This window comes from Lycium barbarum, chromosome 3 (genome assembly GCF_019175385.1).
Source record: "Lycium barbarum isolate Lr01 chromosome 3, ASM1917538v2, whole genome shotgun sequence".
Classification (NCBI taxonomy): Eukaryota; Viridiplantae; Streptophyta; class Magnoliopsida; order Solanales; family Solanaceae; genus Lycium; species Lycium barbarum.
The window spans coordinates 144,388,583-144,406,458 of NC_083339.1; the positions used below are offsets into that span (position 1 = coordinate 144,388,583).

General features: G+C 34.0%; 1 pseudogene; it reads left to right on the forward strand.

Annotated features, from left to right (window-relative positions):
* The first annotated feature begins 11,838 nt into the window (after positions 1-11,838).
* LOC132633296 (carbon catabolite repressor protein 4 homolog 3-like) lies at positions 11,839-17,050 on the forward strand (annotated as a pseudogene).
* The last annotated feature ends 826 nt before the right edge of the window (positions 17,051-17,876 follow it).

Genomic DNA, 17,876 nt, shown 5'->3' on the forward strand with positions numbered 1-17,876 from the left:
TTAAAATAGACTTACTATTCATCAATTTCAACTTGTACTTCCTTTAAGATTTAATTTATTGTTTACTTACATGTTTTACTGTTATTTGTATTGTGTTAGGAAGTTTGTGCCGATTAAGATGGACTTACGTGCTATGTGCGTGCCCAAAAATTAGTTTCATTATAAGTTCTAGTGTTTTTACTTTTTTCAATTGTGTCATAATAAGTGGTGTTTCACGTGAAATTTTATGTGTTAAATTAGCACAAATTTTTTATGGAGAAGGGTGGAAGGTTGGTCCTACTATTCTCCAAATTTCGAGCCATGCGCTAGCTTGCACTCGACGATTTATCGGTTATAAGAAACAAATTGCGGCAATGTTTCTGTCTTATGGATCAACTAACCAAATGCAACTTAATCCACTGGTTGTGAATTGTGTTAAAGAGTATTTTGTTTGATCTTTATTCTTAAAGAACTTAATAATCGAAAGGTTTTTTTTGGGGAAAAAACTGGAGAGAGGAAGGGAATTAAAGCTAAAATACTATCCTTAATTAGTTTTTAAAAAAAAAATCTCAGAACACCTCACTTTCCATGTAACATTATTTTGATTGCATATCCCATTACCTATCCCGATGTACTTGTATGTGTATAAAGCATTTGTTTCTTTCCAATTTAAGTATGCTGCCTATTTCAACTTATAACCTGACTTATTAGGGAAGTAGTCCGCCGAATCCCCGAGCAAACTATCCGAAAAACCACCTATTTTTTGTTGTCATCATCTATTTGTCAGAAGCGACGACACTTATTTCCATACCTCACTTCTGCTGTAAGTTCTCTTCTTTCTTGGGCGATCAAAATAATGTGGTTCACGAAGCGCCCTCAGAGTACTCACTTTAACTATAAGCCTCTTCTTTAGGAGTAATCAAGAACTTGTGTTGTAGGGTGCATAACATTTTATTTACTAGCTTCGTAAAGTGTGAGATCTATGAGACGAAGTGAAATTTTGAAAATGAAAACGAATAAATCTACAGCAAAGCTCTGTCTTGTCGTAGATCTCGCACTTTGTTTCTTCAAATTTAGATTAAAGAAAAAGATGCGACTTCATATTTATATGATGTTACGTGCTTGTCATTTGTAGGCCATTCTATGGAAGATTTATTAAAAGAAGAAGCTCTAGCAATCAATTACATTTAGAGAATTTAAATAGAGAAGAAAATTGCTCCATAAAAAAGAAGATAGTAAAGAGAAGTCACTTTCCAAAAACTAATGAAAGCTACTCATATTTACTTTTAAATTATGTGGTATATCAAAAGTGAGGAGCTGTTAACTTGAACAATATCTGATATATTAAAAAGGTTGCATCAGAAAAGGTTACACTAGTTCATTCGATTGTGTATAGCTACAAATTATAATAGTGATCGATGATCAAGTCGTTTAAATAGACTTGCTAATCATCATGTTTTACTATTATTTGTATTGTATTAAGAAGTTTGTGAAGATTGACATGGGCATACGTGCAATGTACATGCTCACTAGTTTCTTATTAAGTTCAAGTGCTTTACTTTTGTTGACACCCAATTTTGTCCCGCCTCTCTGCCAAAATACCTATTTTAAGCTTCTAATATTTTTTGGAAAATAAAAAAAATATACATTATGTTTACTATAATTATTAGCCTCTTATCAATACCGACACTTTATTATTCTATTATAATAATAATAATAATTATTATTATTATTATCATTATTATTATTATTACTATTTATTAATATTATTATAATTCACAGTTCTTATCATTTCGGCATTTTACCAGCTTACGCATTTATCTTTGCATAATTAAATAATAGTATTTATTTAGTGCGGATTTTCAAAGAAAAATAACATATATTATTACACGGCTATTATAACACCATATGATTTTATTACCCGAGTCTAATAATCACACATTTTTTTTTGGTATTAAGTAATATTTTGTCACCCTCGGTATATTCATTAATTAAAATGGGTCTCTTATTCAAATTTAGAAGTCAAACTATTTCTTGCACTCAGTCCGTATTTTGACTTACCGGACCCCAAATCAAAGTCCGATTAACTCCTAAATATTTTTGGACTAGTCCATATCTCTTATCTCAATTTTTAGAATAATTCGTGTTTTAATTTATTAGCCTATTCTCTTAATACCCGGTCTAAAAAATTGACACAGTCCACAAATGGACCGGGTCTGACTCGTTTTACTCAAAATAAGGGGAACCTTTTAGGGTTTCCCCTCATTTTTCTTCTTCCGCCTCATCACCTCCTCTCTCTCCCTTCCTCCACCGCCGCTTCCCCTCTCCACCGCTCTTCCATCACCGCCATCTACACCATCACACCCCACTACACCCATACCGCTATTTCTTTCTCCAACTCCACCACATCTGTCACCCCACTTCACTGTTCGCACCCATACCTCTGACACCTCCACTAACCCACGCCTCTCCCATACCGCTGCCATTTCCACTCACCTTGTCCCCCACCACATCACACCCCCACGCTCCTCTGTCACCCTCACGCCTCTGTCACCCCGCTCCTCTCTTTCCTTCTTCAATACAAAAACCATAAGAACCCTATAAATAGTGGGGGAGTGGGATCGAAAAGGGGAGGATTTTTTGGATTCAGGAAGCTCCCCAAGGATTGAAACCTTAAAATCGAGAAAACCCCCAAAAGAACGAAATCCTTGATTCTGAAAGTTTCCTAAATAACTGATTTTCGGTTCAAGGAATCCTTTGCAAAGTAATTTCTTTTAGCTGTCACAATATCCCGAAAACATCGAATCAAAAAAAAATATTTAAACAATTTTTTCGTCTACTCTGCGTTTGTCGCGAATTCGAGTCTCGCGGCATCAAATTTGAAGTGTTCGAGTGTAAATCGAAGACTCGCACCCACTTCGCTGCGCCCGAAGAAGGTAACCTTTTCTCTTTAAACCATTTTGCTCATAGTCTGGTCTACATATGTGTGTGCTCTGTTTGGCGTTTTAGAGGAACTCGTCTTAATTTGTCTTGTGTACTGATTTTATTTTTCCTGTTTATTATGTGTTTGTTAATGTTTGTGATTGATTGTTAAAATTAATGGCTAGTTTAGCATTGTTAGCAGCTTTAGCATTATAAGTCTGTTCTGTTTAGTTTAATATAGTGTCGTTTGCTTATATGTCAGTTTAGCTGCTATTGAATTATTATCTTAATGTAGTCCAGTTTTCAGTCTGGTGTTAATTTTGGTCGTTATGATTTGTCTTTAAATATGTTGTTAGCTCTTATGTGAGTTTGGATATCACTAAACCATGTGTTTATGGATGCTGTCTAGTACCTTATTTGAATGATGCTCATGTTTAATCCATTTTAGTCATGTATTCTCATGTGATCAGGTCATGCTTAAATGATAATTTCCTCACATGCCTACTAGTTTTGAGCCTAAGTTTGCCTGTACATTTAACTGTTGTCACTTGTTATACTACATGTTTGTTAGTATGTTTATTAGCTGATAGTTTCGTCTACCCTGTTTGGTACAATAGCATGCTTAAAGATCAGTTCGCTATGAGGTTCTCTCTTGCTCGACCCTTGTTTGAGTTTAAACCATTACAAAGGGGAACTCATTAATCCATGTATCTTGTATGCGATTAAGAGTATTTTTTTATTGCGCATGATACATGTCTACTGCTTTACATGAATTAAAACTGCTTGCATCTCACCATTAATAGACTTTAAAGTTAATACAGGTTTGTTTAGGACCTGTCTGAACTAGGACTTCGAATCATTTTGTGATAGTTTGTTGAATAAGATTTCACTAGTAGATGGCTAAATAATGGATTCTCTTCTTTTCCAAAAGGGTCAACATGGTTCTTTGAAACTGTTTGGATTGCCCTATGTTCAGTTAACTTGTTTGCATTACGTTTGATTAACTCCTGTAAAAAATGAGTTTCAAAATAAAGGATGAGACTAGGAAAAGGGTTAAGTTCAATAATGTTCTTGTTGTTTGATTTTCTCGGTATGATTTGGTCTTCTTAGTCCTAATTTCTCTTTTATTGTCATCTGGACACATCATTTAATTTAGATTGTTGTTGGATGTGGTTCCTAATTAGCTCGAACTGGATAACGACTCTAAATAAGCATGCTTATAGTCTTTTTTTTTTCCCTGAATCTGTTTGTTGGTATTTTTGTGTTTTTTTCCGAATCTATTTTGTAAGCATTCGTGAGGAAATTGCATTCCAGTTGTGTGTTATTAAAAGACAAAGTTGCTGACCCATTTTGATATTCTTCAGCAGTGTATTATCTAAATTAAAAGAACATCCCTCTTACATAAAAGGTTTTAAAATGTACCTCCAAGTTTAAAACAGATTTTTATCATATGATCTTTTAACAAAGGGTACAAGTTTCTTCGATTAGCAAATGTCGTGATTCTGATTTCATCGCTAGATATAACGGAAGTACGTTGTATCTTCTATACTTGTTCGAAATTTCATACGCTTTCACATCATAGGCATACATAGTATGTATACATAATTTACTGATTTGTTTCAAGTTTGCGTTTTATATGGTTAAACTTACTTATTGATCATGTATTAATCCTTTTCTTTCGTTTTTTTTTATGCATGACTATCGCGTACGAGTTCGCTCGGACTCGTCTCCTTCCACATTGGGCGTTGGGCCAAAAGCCCAGCATGATCTCTCTCTGTCCAGCCCCCTATCCGCAGTGAAAAAAATGAATTCTAGGCCAAGCCCAATAGACGTGAACAGCCCACAGCATGTTTAAAAAATGGGCTGAGCCCACTCCCATCAGCAGCCCAGATTACAGCAGTCTTAAAAATGGGCTGAGCCCATTTAACTTATTTACTCCTCTATTCTATCTTTTTGCATTTTAATTTGTATTATGCAACTAACTCTTTGCTTGTTCTGTTAATTTAGATAAACCTTAGCAGAATTAGTGGGTTAGTTGAATGGGACGGGTAGTTAATATTTCATTTTGTTAGAATACTTGATTTTTTTTTATAGCATACTCGGAGTAAAAGGAATCATATTTGGCTACTGTAGAATATCGCTTTGAGAAATGTCACTAATATGCAAACATGAACTCTAGTATATGTTATAAATAGCTCTTCAAGTTTGGAATCAACCATATATTTTTTAAATTAAGCATAGTTAATAAAGGGTAATGGAAAAGAGAAAGAAAACTCCATCTTGTCTAAACTGCAAAATCAATTCGTTTCAAGTATTAAAACGTCGCAACCTGCATTTTCTTCTGTTTATGTGCAAATTATTATATTTTGGCAAATTTATTTTAAATAACACTTTTTAAAGCCATAGCAATATTTATAAGATTATTTCTTTTAAATAGCATTATCATATTTTTAAAAGCATTAGTAACATACGTAAGTTTATTTCAAATAACCTTATCATTTAAAGCTTTAGAAATATTTACAAACCTTATTTTTAACAGCTTATATTTTCCTTTTAAAACGTTAGCCCTATTGCAAACCAATTTCTTAAAATCCAAATGCCACATTTACATCTTTAATTTTAATTAATTAACCTAAGTTTGGTCGGATAACCGTAAGTTAACGGATTCTAAAGGATGCCTAACCCCTTCCCTTTAGGATAATATAGAGCCCTTACCTAGAATCACACTGGTTAAGCAGACTATTAATTGAGGTTTAGTTTTAACTTTGCCTTAGTTAACATTTAGGTGTCCTAATTCACCGTTAAATTAATTAGGTGGCGACTCCTTAAATAAAATAAACAGGAATCACCAATATGTCATACTCCTTAAATCGAACCCGGTTAAAATGGGGTGTGACAACTTTTTCATTTGTTTCTTAATAAGTGATGTTTCACATGAAATTCTATATGCTAAATTACCACAACTTTTTTATGAAGAAGGGTAGAAAGGTGGTCCCATTATTCACCAAATTTCGAGCCATTCCAGTTGGCCCTCGACGATTTCTTGGTCATGAAAAAAATTACCGCAACGTTTTTGTCTTATTGATCAGCTAATCAAATACAACTTTTATCCACTCGTTGTGAATTGTGTTAAAGAGTATTTTATTGTATTAAGAAGTCTAAAAAAAACGCATTCTATTTTGGACTATCAGCTCCAAAAACAAATCATTTTGGCTCCGGACCCAGCAAAGAAAAGTCACTTCCAAAGATTATGAAAGCTACTCATATTTACATTTAAATTACGCGGTATATCAAAAAGTGAGGGAACTGTCAACCAGAATAATATCTGATTTATTAAAAAAAAAATTGCATCAGAGAAAGGTTATACCAATTCAGTTGATTATGTATAGCTACAAACTATAATAATGATCGACAATCAAGTTGTTTAAATAGACTTACTATTTATCCATATCAACTTGTACTTCCTTTTCGAATTTTAAATATTGATTACTTACATGTTTTACTATTATATGTATTGTATTACGAAGTTTGTGCAGATTGACATGGGACATACGTGCATCGCACGTGCCGAAAAATTAGTTTCATAATGAGTACTAATATTTTTACCTTTTCATTTTATTGCATAATAAGTGGTGTTTCACGTGCAATTCTATGTGCTGAATTACCACAACTTTTTTATGGAGAAGGATAGAAGGGCGGTCCCATTATTCTCCAAATTTTGTGCCATGCGCTAGCTGGCACTTGACGATTTATTGGTTATAAAAAAAAATTACGGCAACATTTCTGTCTTATGGATCGACTAATCAAATGCAACTTTTATCCACTGGTTGTGAATTGTGTTCAAGAGTATTTTGTTTTATCTTAATTCTTAAGGAACTTAATAACCGAAAAGCCCAATTTTTCTTCAGAAAAAACTGGAGAGATGAAGGGAATTAATGCTAAAATACTATCCTTAATTAGTTTTTTTTTTTTTTAAATTCAGAACACCTCACTTTTCATGTGACGTTATTTTGAATGCATATCTAAATGCCTATCCCAATGTACCTGTATGTGTATAAATCACCTGTTTCTTTCCAAATTAACTATGCTGCCTATTTCAACTTATAACCTAACTTATTAGGCAATTAGTCCGCCGAATACCCAAGCAAACCATCATGAAAACCACTTGTTTTTGCTGTCATCATCCATTTCTCAAAAGCGACGACATTGTTTGCATACCTCACATCTGCTATAAGTTCTCTTCTTTCATGGGCAATCAAAACAATGTGGTTCACGAAGCGCCCTCAGAGTACTCACTTAAAATATAAGCCTCTTCTTTAGGAGTAATCAAGAACTTGTGTTGTAGGGTTCATAACATTTATTTAATAGTTTCGTATAAGTGTGAGATCTATGAAAAGAAATTAAATTTTGAAATTGAAAAATAATAAATCTACAACAAAGCTCGATCTTGTCGTAGATCTCGCACTTTGCTTCTTCAAATTTAGATTAATGAAAAACAGGTGACTCCATAGTTATATGATGTTATGTGTTCGTCATCATTTAACTGGGAAAAATTCTCTATGTTGTAACATTTGTAAGCCATTCTATGGAAGATTTATCAAAAGAAGAAGTCTAGCAATCAATTACATTTAGAGAATTTAAATAGTGAAGAAAATTGCTCCATAAAAAAGGAGATAGTGAAGAAAAGTCACTTTCAAAAGACTAATGAAAGCCACTCTTATTTATATTTAAATTATGCGGTACATTAAAATGTGAGGGAATTATCAACCTTAATAATATCTGATATATTAAAAAGATCACATAAGAAAAAGGTTATACCAATTCATTTTATTGTGTGTAGTGATAAACTATAATAGTGATCGATGATCAAGTCATTTAAAATAGAGTTACTATTCATCAATTTCAAGTTGTACTTCCTTTAAGATTTAATTTATTGGTTACTTACATGTTTTACTGTTATTTGTATTGTGTTAGGAAGTTTGTGCCGATTAAGATGGACTTACGTGCTATGTACGTGCCCAAAAATTAGTTTCATTATAAGTTCTAGTGTTTTTACTTTTTTCATTTGTGTCATAATAAGTGGTGTTTCACTTGAAATTTTATGTGCTAAATTAGCACAAATTTTTTATGGAGAAGGGTGGAAGGGTGGTCCCACTATTCTCCAAATTTCGAGCCATGCGCTAGCTTGCACTCGACGATTTATCGGTTATAAGAAACAAATTGCGGCAATGTTTCTGTCTTATGGATCAACTAACCAAATGCAACTTAATCCACTGGTTGTGAATTGTGTTAAAGAATATTTTGTTTGATCTTTATTCTTAAAGAACTTAATAATCGAAAGGCGCAATTTTTTTTGGGGAAAAAACTAGAGAGAGGAAGGAAATTAAAGCTAAAATACTATCCTTAATTAGTTTTTAAAAAAAAAATCTCAGAACACCTCACTTTCCATGTAACATTATTTTGATTGCATATCCCAATACCTATCCCGATGTACTTGTATGTGTATAAAGCATTTGTTTCTTTCCAATTTAAGTATGCTGCCTATTTCAACTTATAACCTGACTTATTAGGGAAGTAGTCCGCCGAATCCCCGAGCAAACTATCCGAAAAACCACCTATTTTTTGTTGTCATCATCTATTTGTCAGAAGCGACGACACTTATTTCCATACCTCACTTCTGCTGTAAGTTCTCTTCTTTCTTGGGCGATCAAAATAATGTGGTTCACGAAGCGCCCTCAGAGTACTCACTTTAACTATAAGCCTCTTCTTTAGGAGTAATCAAGAACTTGTGTTGTAGGGTGCATAACATTTTATTTACTAGCTTCGTAAAGTGTGAGATCTATGAGACGAAGTGAAATTTTGAAAATGAAAACGAATAAATCTACAGCAAAGCTCTGTCTTGTCGTAGATCTCGCACTTTGTTTCTTCAAATTTAGATTAAAGAAAAAGATGCGACTTCATATTTATATGATGTTACGTGCTTGTCATCATTTAACCGGGAAAAATTCTGTAAGTTGTAACATTTGTAGGCCATTCTATGGAAGATTTATTAAAAGAAGAAGCTCTAGCAATCAATTACATTTAGAGAATTTAAATAGAGAAGAAAATTGCTCCATAAAAAAGAAGATAGTAAAGAGAAGTCACTTTCCAAAAACTAATGAAAGCTACTCATATTTACTTTTAAATTATGTGGTATATCAAAAGTGAGGAGCTGTTAACTTGAACAATATCTGATATATTAAAAAGGTTGCATCAGAAAAGGTTACACTAGTTCATTCGATTGTGTATAGCTACAAATTATAATAGTGATCGATGATCAAGTCGTTTAAATAGACTTGCTAATCATCATGTTTTACTATTATTTGTATTGTATTAAGAAGTTTGTGAAGATTGACATGGGCATACGTGCAATGTACATGCTCACTAGTTTCTTATTAAGTTCAAGTGCTTTACTTTTTCATTTGTTTCTTAATAAGTGATGTTTCACATGAAATTCTATATGCTAAATTACCACAACATTTTTATGAAGAAGGGTAGAAAGGTGGTCCCATTATTCACCAAATTTCGAGCCATTCCAGTTGGCCCTCGACGATTTCTTGGTCATGAAAAAAATTACCGCAACGTTTTTGTCTTATTGATCAGCTAATCAAATACAACTTTTATCCACTCGTTGTGAATTGTGTTAAAGAGTATTTTGTTTGATCCTTATTCTCAAAGAACTTAGTGAAATGTAATCGAAAGGCCCAATTTTTCTTGGGGAAAAATTGGAGGGAGGAAGAGAATTAAAGCAAACATAGTGTCTTTAATTAGTTTTAAGAAAATCTCCTAAAACATCTCACTTTCCATATGACATTATTTTGAATGCATATCCAAATACCTATCCCAAGGTACCTGTATATGTATAAAGCATTTGTTTCTTTCCAAATTATGTATGCTGCCTATTTCAACGTGTAACCTAACTTATTAGAGAATTAGTCCCTCAAATTCTCAAGCAAACTCTCCTGAAAACCACCTGTTTTTGCTGCCATCATCCATTTGTCAGAAGCGACGACACTTGTTTGCATACCTCACATCTGCTATAAGTTCTCTTCTTTCTTGGTGATCAAAAGAATGTGGTTCACGAAGCCCCCTTAGAGTACTCACTTAAAATATAAGCCTATTCTTTAGGAGTAATCAAGAATTTGTGTTGTAAGGTTCATAACATTTTATTTACTAGTTTCGTATAAGTGTGAGATCTATGAGAAGAGATTAAATTTTGAAATTGAAAAAGAATAAATCTACAACAAAGCTCGGTCTTGTCGTAGATCTCGCACTTTGCTTCTTCAAATTTAGATTAATGAAAAACAGGTGACTCCATATTTATATGATGTTATGTGTTTGTCATCATTTAACCGGGAAAAACTCTTTAAGTTGTAACATCTGTAAGTCATTCTACGGAAGATTGATTAAAAGAAGAAGCTCTAGCAATCAATTAGATTTAGAGAATTTAAATACTGAAGAAAATTGCTCCATAAATAAGAAGACAGTGAAGAGAAGTCACGTTTAAATTATGCGGTATATCAAAAAGTGAGAAGTTGTTAACAAGAATAATAAATGATATATTAAAAAGGTTGCAGCAAAAAAAGGTTATACCAATTCAGTTGATTGTGTATAGCTACCAACTATAATAGTGATCGACAATCAAGTCGTTTAAATAGATTTACTATTCATCAATTTCAATTTGTACTTCCCTTCCGAATTTTAAATTTGATTACTTACATGTTTTACTGTTATTTGTACTGTATTAAGAAGTTTGTGCCGATTGACATGAGACATACGTGCAGCACACGTGTCCAAAAACTAGTTTCGTAATAAGTTCTAGTGGTTTTACCTTTTCATTTTGGTTCATAATAAGTAGTATTTCACATAATCAAAAAGACCTTAATTTTCTAGGAGTGAGTAATTTTCTTAAAAGGTGTGCCCAACCTAAAACATCACTTATTACGAAATAGGAGTATGACTAATGATTTAAGCCATTTTGGTAACGATGAGTGCATGAGTAGCCCCGACTATTAACTAAGAGCAAAATTGTTCTATTTCACATGGTTAAAGTGCAAATTGGCTATTTGCCCTAGTTACTCCGACTATTAAATAAGAGCAAAATTGTTCCATTTCACATGGTTAAAGTGCAAATTGGCTATTTGCCCTTGTTTGGTCATACATAGAGGTCCATTAATTTTGATGGGTATAAAAGGGCTACTTGCATAACAATATAAGAGGTCCTTTTGTTACTGGTCAAAGTTATACATGTGTTAGTAATACAGGAATTAGTTATGCACGGATTAGTTATGGAGGGTTTAGTTATTTTGTTTTCTACCCTATATAAAATAATATATACATTGGCCTATAATTTATACATGCTTTAGTTGAGCACGATTGTAAACTAGTAACCAAACACCATATTTTGTGTGCTGCATTTTATACATACAGTAACAATTAAAATGCTACCAAACATGCTAATTTTAATACATGAATAATTCACTTCCTAATCAGTAACCAAAAAGACCCCTAAGGTCTTTAATGACACCAAAATCAAATGATGATATTTTTTTCTTCTATTTCCAATAACTGAGGAGCAAAATTAGCCAATTTTTATTTTATTAATGATGATTAACTGCCAAAATAATGTAAAAGCGTAATTCATACATTTATTATTCCATCCGTCCCCCTAGGCAAGAAGTTTACGAAGGAAAAAAAGAGTTTTGAGATTTGTAGTCTAATACAAACTTAAAATATTTTTGTGATCATGAATCATCTCATAAATTTAAATTATTTTTTAATATAGAAAAGTGATATTCTTTTTTGAATAAATTAAAAAGAAAAATGTGCCCCATATAACAATGAGTAATTTTTTTACGAATATGAAAAAGAGGGAAAAGGAAACCAAAAAAGATACTACAGTAACCAAAAAAAAAAAGGAAGTTGGTACTGGGTGCGTGGTCTCGTAACGACCTTTCGTGACACTGGCGCTTAAGATATCGGTGAAGTCATAGTTACACTCTCTAACTCCATCCAATGGGTTGCTACTGCAGAGCCGGTTCTTCATGGCTGACTACACCCAGGTTCATCACCAACGCCACCACTCATAACTTCCATCCTATATTCAACTTGTGCTTCCATCGTAACAACACCTCTTCCCCAACGGCTTCCTACAGCCGTCGATGGTACAACCCCGAACAGAGCCGTCGTTGTGGACCGGACACTGTCCGTCATTGGGTGGAAGGGGATTCTCTTCCTCCTGGCCCGCATCAGGGTCAGTGTTGCATGTTTGATTGTGTTTCTTGTAGGAAAAAAGTGTAAATATACCCCCTCAACTTTATAATTTAGAGCAGATATATCCCTCGTTAAAAAAAAAGTGCATATATATAACCATGTCGTTACATAAATGGCGCAAATATACCATTTTCGCTGACATTTTTTTTTTTAAGTTTCTGGTGAGATATTATGTTTTCCGGGCGCGTACCGAGCGGGTTGGATAAGTGAGAATATCGGGTGGGTGGATATATACGTTTTGTTTTTTGGTATATATGCACCACTTTTTAATGAGGGATATCTCTGCTCTAAATCGCAAAGTTGAGGGTATATTTGCACCTTTGTCCTTTTTTGTAACACTGGAGTTTGAATTAGTGTATGGAATATTGATGCAGCAGAAAGGTTTACGGTTGTTTCATATAACATATTGGGAGATAGGAATGTTTCCAATCATGGAGATCTATATAGAAATGTTGCCCCAACTTACTTAGATTGGGACCACCGTAGAAGAGTTATTTGTGACGAACTCCTCGGATTGAATCCTGATATAATTTGCCTGCAAGTAATTAACAATTTCCCCTTTGGATACTAGTACCTTTATATATGTCTAAGTTTTGGAGATGAAACTAATGAAGAATTTTATTCATATGATTGAATAGGAGGTGGACAAGTATTATGATCTACTAAACATTTTGGAGAAAGCTGGATATCTCGGTTCCTATAAGGTTACTTTACTCTATACCCGCCGTGGCCTCGACTAAATTACAATAAAAGGAAAATTGTAGTATTATTATTCATTATACGTCTGTCTCTTAGAAAAATATTCACTGTGTTACTTTGACTATGTAGAGGCGCACTGGCGGTTCTGTTGATGGCTGTGCTATGTTTTGGAAGGCTGAAAAGTAAGAGCAAGAAGTAAATGTTATACCTTCCAGTTAGTAGCTTGATACTTGTTTGGACTGAAATGAATACTTGCTCATGCCAGGTTTCTGTTGTTAGAGGGTGAAAGCATTGAATTTAGGCAGTATGGTCTTCGGGATAATGTCGCTCAACTCTCTGTTTTCGAGGTAGTAATTGTGAATTGCAAACTTCTCTTTTTATGTTCTGTAACCTCATCTAGCCTAATGGGATCAGTGGTGATGAAAGAATGCTCGAAATTTGGATAATAGGCAGGGTGGGTACAAACATGTAAAAGGAGATATGAGACTAAAAGAGAACCAAATTAAACTGAAAAAACTGGGAGAAACTGGGCAACAACCTAAATGTGAGCATTTAACTAGTACACAGTGATTAATCTAAAGATCATCGAGCTTCAGGTTCTTCAGAACATGCGTATGTGATGGACAATGGCTTAAATGACCTCTTATCTAAGACTTCCTGCTTGCATAAGCATAAATATGCAGATTACTTCTAGTAGGTCAAGCTCTGTACCAATAAAAACATCTGCAGGTAGTTGAGATCTGGAGCATTTGATTTAGCTGTTATTGGAAAGCATGTCTCTATTTATTCTGAACTGGATGTTTCTTCTGGTTTCCAGGGTGATTTGTCTGGACAATCACAGTTTTTCATAGTTTCATTCTTATTTAGTCATATCTGTTGCAATTTTGTATGTCTAACTTCGTCTGGTACAGACAGATGCGTGAAGCCCAGTCAAGGAGGCTCGTAGTTGGGAACATTCATGTGCTATATAATCCAAGCCGTGGAGATGTTAAGCTTGGTCAAGTAAGATCCAATATGCTGAGTTAACTCTCTATTTTTTGTATTACATAATTTGATAGACAACTGATTGTACATGTCAATTTACCTTGACAAGGTTTAACAGTTAGACAAAGAACATTAGTATTTCTTAGGGATGGAAATCTCCCTTTTGTGTTTTAACCCTAAACTGCTTGTTCCAATGCATGGTTTAGTATTGAAAAATACATTTGCTGCTGATTGTTATAAACACTAGAATTATTTGAAAGGCATACTTCAATGGATATCTGTCAGAAAATAATTCCTTTTATTATTATTTTGTAAATTTTATTAGACTGGAAATTAAATTTATCATCTGTTCGCATATTGGCTTTAAATCTCTGGGGGTTTCTGGATCAAATGGCTTTCAAATTGTCCGAAACTGGAACAGTACATCCTATTTGGTTATTAGAAAATTCAAGTGAAAATATAAATGGAAAATCAACTTATCAAATTGTTATTTCCCATAGCTCTTACTACTTAGGCACATGGATAGGGTATGTGTTATTCTTTTGGACTTCAAATCCTCTTTCCATCACCATACCAATTGACATCTGAACAGTCTCTCTTTGTAAAGAAAGAGATCTTCTCAATCGTTGTTCATGCTCCATGATAAAATATGTGTCCAATATTGTGGTAATAAGATTCTAGCTCTTGCTACAAAATGGGTGCTTTTCCTCTTCTGGTAGCATGCTTAACTTTAGACATAAATTGTTCAAATTCTTCCATTCAGATTCGCTTTCTTTCATCAAGGGCTCATATACTTTCAGAAAAGTGGGGCCATGTACCTATTGTGCTTGCAGGTGATTATAATAGCACTCCCCAGGTGCGAACCACTGAAATTTATCTTTATCAAGTATGTCATTGACTTCTATTTTCAAGACTAACTTGCTGAAACAATGGTTATTTGTTTATCCCTTGTGACAGAGTCCAATCTACAAATTCTTGACATCATCTGAGGTAATATGCCCGATCCCAATTCAGTATGCTTTATGCAATATTGAGTACTTACAAAAAAAAAAATATTAAGTACTTCTTAAGTCATATGAACTACATGTTTTTTGGTGGAGTTGTTTGCTTCTCAAAGGATTTATTTTTGATATTGCAGCTCAATCTCATGCTACATAACCGAAAAGAGTGACGATGCCATCCCTCCCAAGTTCTTGGTCTTAGAAGAGAAAAGGGAATTTTGTTTGTTCTAATGGACAGGTGAAGCAAAGATCTGTCAGTAATTTTGTCATTTGAAGGTCTATGCGCTCCTGTAAATCAGATAGCAAGAGTGTTCATAAAACCTAAGGGGGGGGGGGGGGGGGGGGGGGGTCATAAGTTGCTTCGGTTTGTGTTTTGTGAGAAAACAATGTGGTGTTTTCTAACAACGTGACGTCTTCTCTATATCCTCATTCTCAGTATCTCAACTTCACTATAATAGTATAATGTATGGTCAAACTCTTGATACTTAGTATATATCAAACTCGGAAACCAAAATTATTTATGGGCATAAGATTTTGTTACATTGACAGAGTAGAACAAAAATATAGGTATGAAGTAACTAGCCATTTACATAAGGCTTAAAAAAGTTAGGACTTACAAGTAACTCCTCTAACTGTTTATGTTGGTTGTTGCTGAATTTATTTTGGGTTCATCTATTGATGCCTTTCATAAATTGTCAAGTGTGTTTGATTCTTAATCCATAGATATTTGAGATTTCTGATGTCAACTGGTTTACTTGTGAGAAAACTATATTTGTATTACCATGTGATTCTGATGAAGATTTTTTGTTGTGTGCATGCAATTGACCTCAGATTTTTTAATTCTCGCTGGAGCGAAGAGGAGATGAATGTTGCGATTGGCGCCCCTAAATGCCACATAGCTATGCACCCTTTGAAATTAAATAGTTCTTATGCGATGGTGAAGGTACGACTTGTCCTTCCTATTCAGAGTTGATGTTTATTCCCTTGTATATTCCTCTTAGGCGGAAGCTACCTCTTCCTTTTTCTTAGGGATCTCTAATAACAAGGGATAACGGTGGTGAACCATTAGCCACATCTTACCACTCGAAGTTTCTGGGAACTGTTGATTATTTGTGGTACTACTGCTGTTGATTACAACTGCCACTTGTATTTTTCTGCTCACTTGATTGACGGCGTTAAGCACTAATAGTAAAATCCACCACATGCAGGTATTCTGATGGTCTTGCACCCACAAAAGTTTTAGATACTTTACCAATTAATGTCTTGAAGAAAACAGGTGGTCTTCCTTGCAAGGTATTGTTCTTCTGACGTAGTAGCTTGATGTTGTTAACAAGGACACGTTAGATTATGCCAAAGAGACGTTAATAAGGTTGTTAAAACATGAAGTATTGTGCCAGAAATAGATTCAACCCAATATATTGAAAAAAAGTATCAAGTTGATTTGGATTTGGGTCCTTGATAAAATAACCTGGTGCTTGATTGCACATTTGGGATAGATTTTTCCATCAAGAACCGTAGGCTCCCCAAATCTTGTCACAACATCTTTTCTATATGTTGAACCATTAAACTTTTATTTGGTATGCCGGATAAGAGCACTTCTTGATCTGATTATATTTGATATATTCCTTGAGATGATTTTTGCGTTGACTTCTTCTGTAAGCTAATTTTGATTTGAATTTCTGGGGCTGCAGAAATTGGGTAGTGATCACTTGTCTTTGGTTTCTGAGTTTGTGTTCTTGGAAGTTGAAGGCAAAAATGAAGCAACTGAAGACCGTGCTATCAGTTGAAGGTGACATCTGTTAATAGTGATGCACCGATCATCCATACAACAAACTCATCATCATCCTACAGTTCTATAGGACACAGGTTCAAGACAACATGGAAAACAAACTGGATGTTGCATATGCATTGTCAAAAAAAGTTACATGAATCAAGTTGAACGTAAGAAATGACAAAGTTTAGTTTGTGATTACTAAGCAGTTGCAATGTGCTATTCGCTGTTGAGTAGATTTATAGGATGAACTAGTTAATCAATCCGCGCTTCGCGCGGTCAGACATTTGTTTGTGTAAATTTAGTTGATAAAGATGGGAAAAAAAAGTTAAATATATATATATATATACACATATAATGCATTGCTTAGCATTTTATAATTTTATAAAGTTCTCGGATAATGTTTCTCTCAATTGGGGAATAGAAGTTACACTTACTTTATAGGGAAAAATTACGTAATATAAATTTTCTCATCTTCGCTTCGTTTTTAAATGTTGAAGTTCATAAATTAGGCATGTATTAAGTTTCTGCAATAAACCGAGTACCACTCTTCATCTTTGATCACCGTCTAAACACCCCTGTTCCGTCATTCAACCACCGACAATTCTTTTGCTAACAGATATACATAGCCACCGTCTGACCCCTAACTTATCTTTTACCACAATTTTTGAAAACTTCCCCGAGAAAAATAGGAAATCCCGCTTACAAAGCCCATATTGATAAGGTTTTAACCGCTACTCCAAGCTAATAAATAAGGAAAAGGGGAGAAGTGTGTAGTTTCAAAATTCTATCAAACGCAAAAACGCTTGTCTTATCAATTTCTTCATTCTCGGGTATCATATATAGAAAGACTTACATAATGTGTCACCAAAACGACGATGATGCTAGAGGTTGACACAGACTCTGTGCCAGCAACTGCAGTAATACAGAGTATGTAAGCGTACATTATCCGAAATTATTAGATGTAAAGCATTTGTAGAGACTTTTTAATTGTAGAATTACTATTTCAATAACTTAATGTACAAAACGGAAAAAAAAAATTTAATTTTTAATAGTTATTTTGTGCCCAGGCTTAACGCAGACCAAATGGTACTAGTAGATATATAGATTCATTTGTGTTCATACTACATACAAATGATTGTTGTACGTAGCGCATACATGATAGGGACTCCTGCTTGGGAGTTTGGACGTGTGAATATGTTTCATGG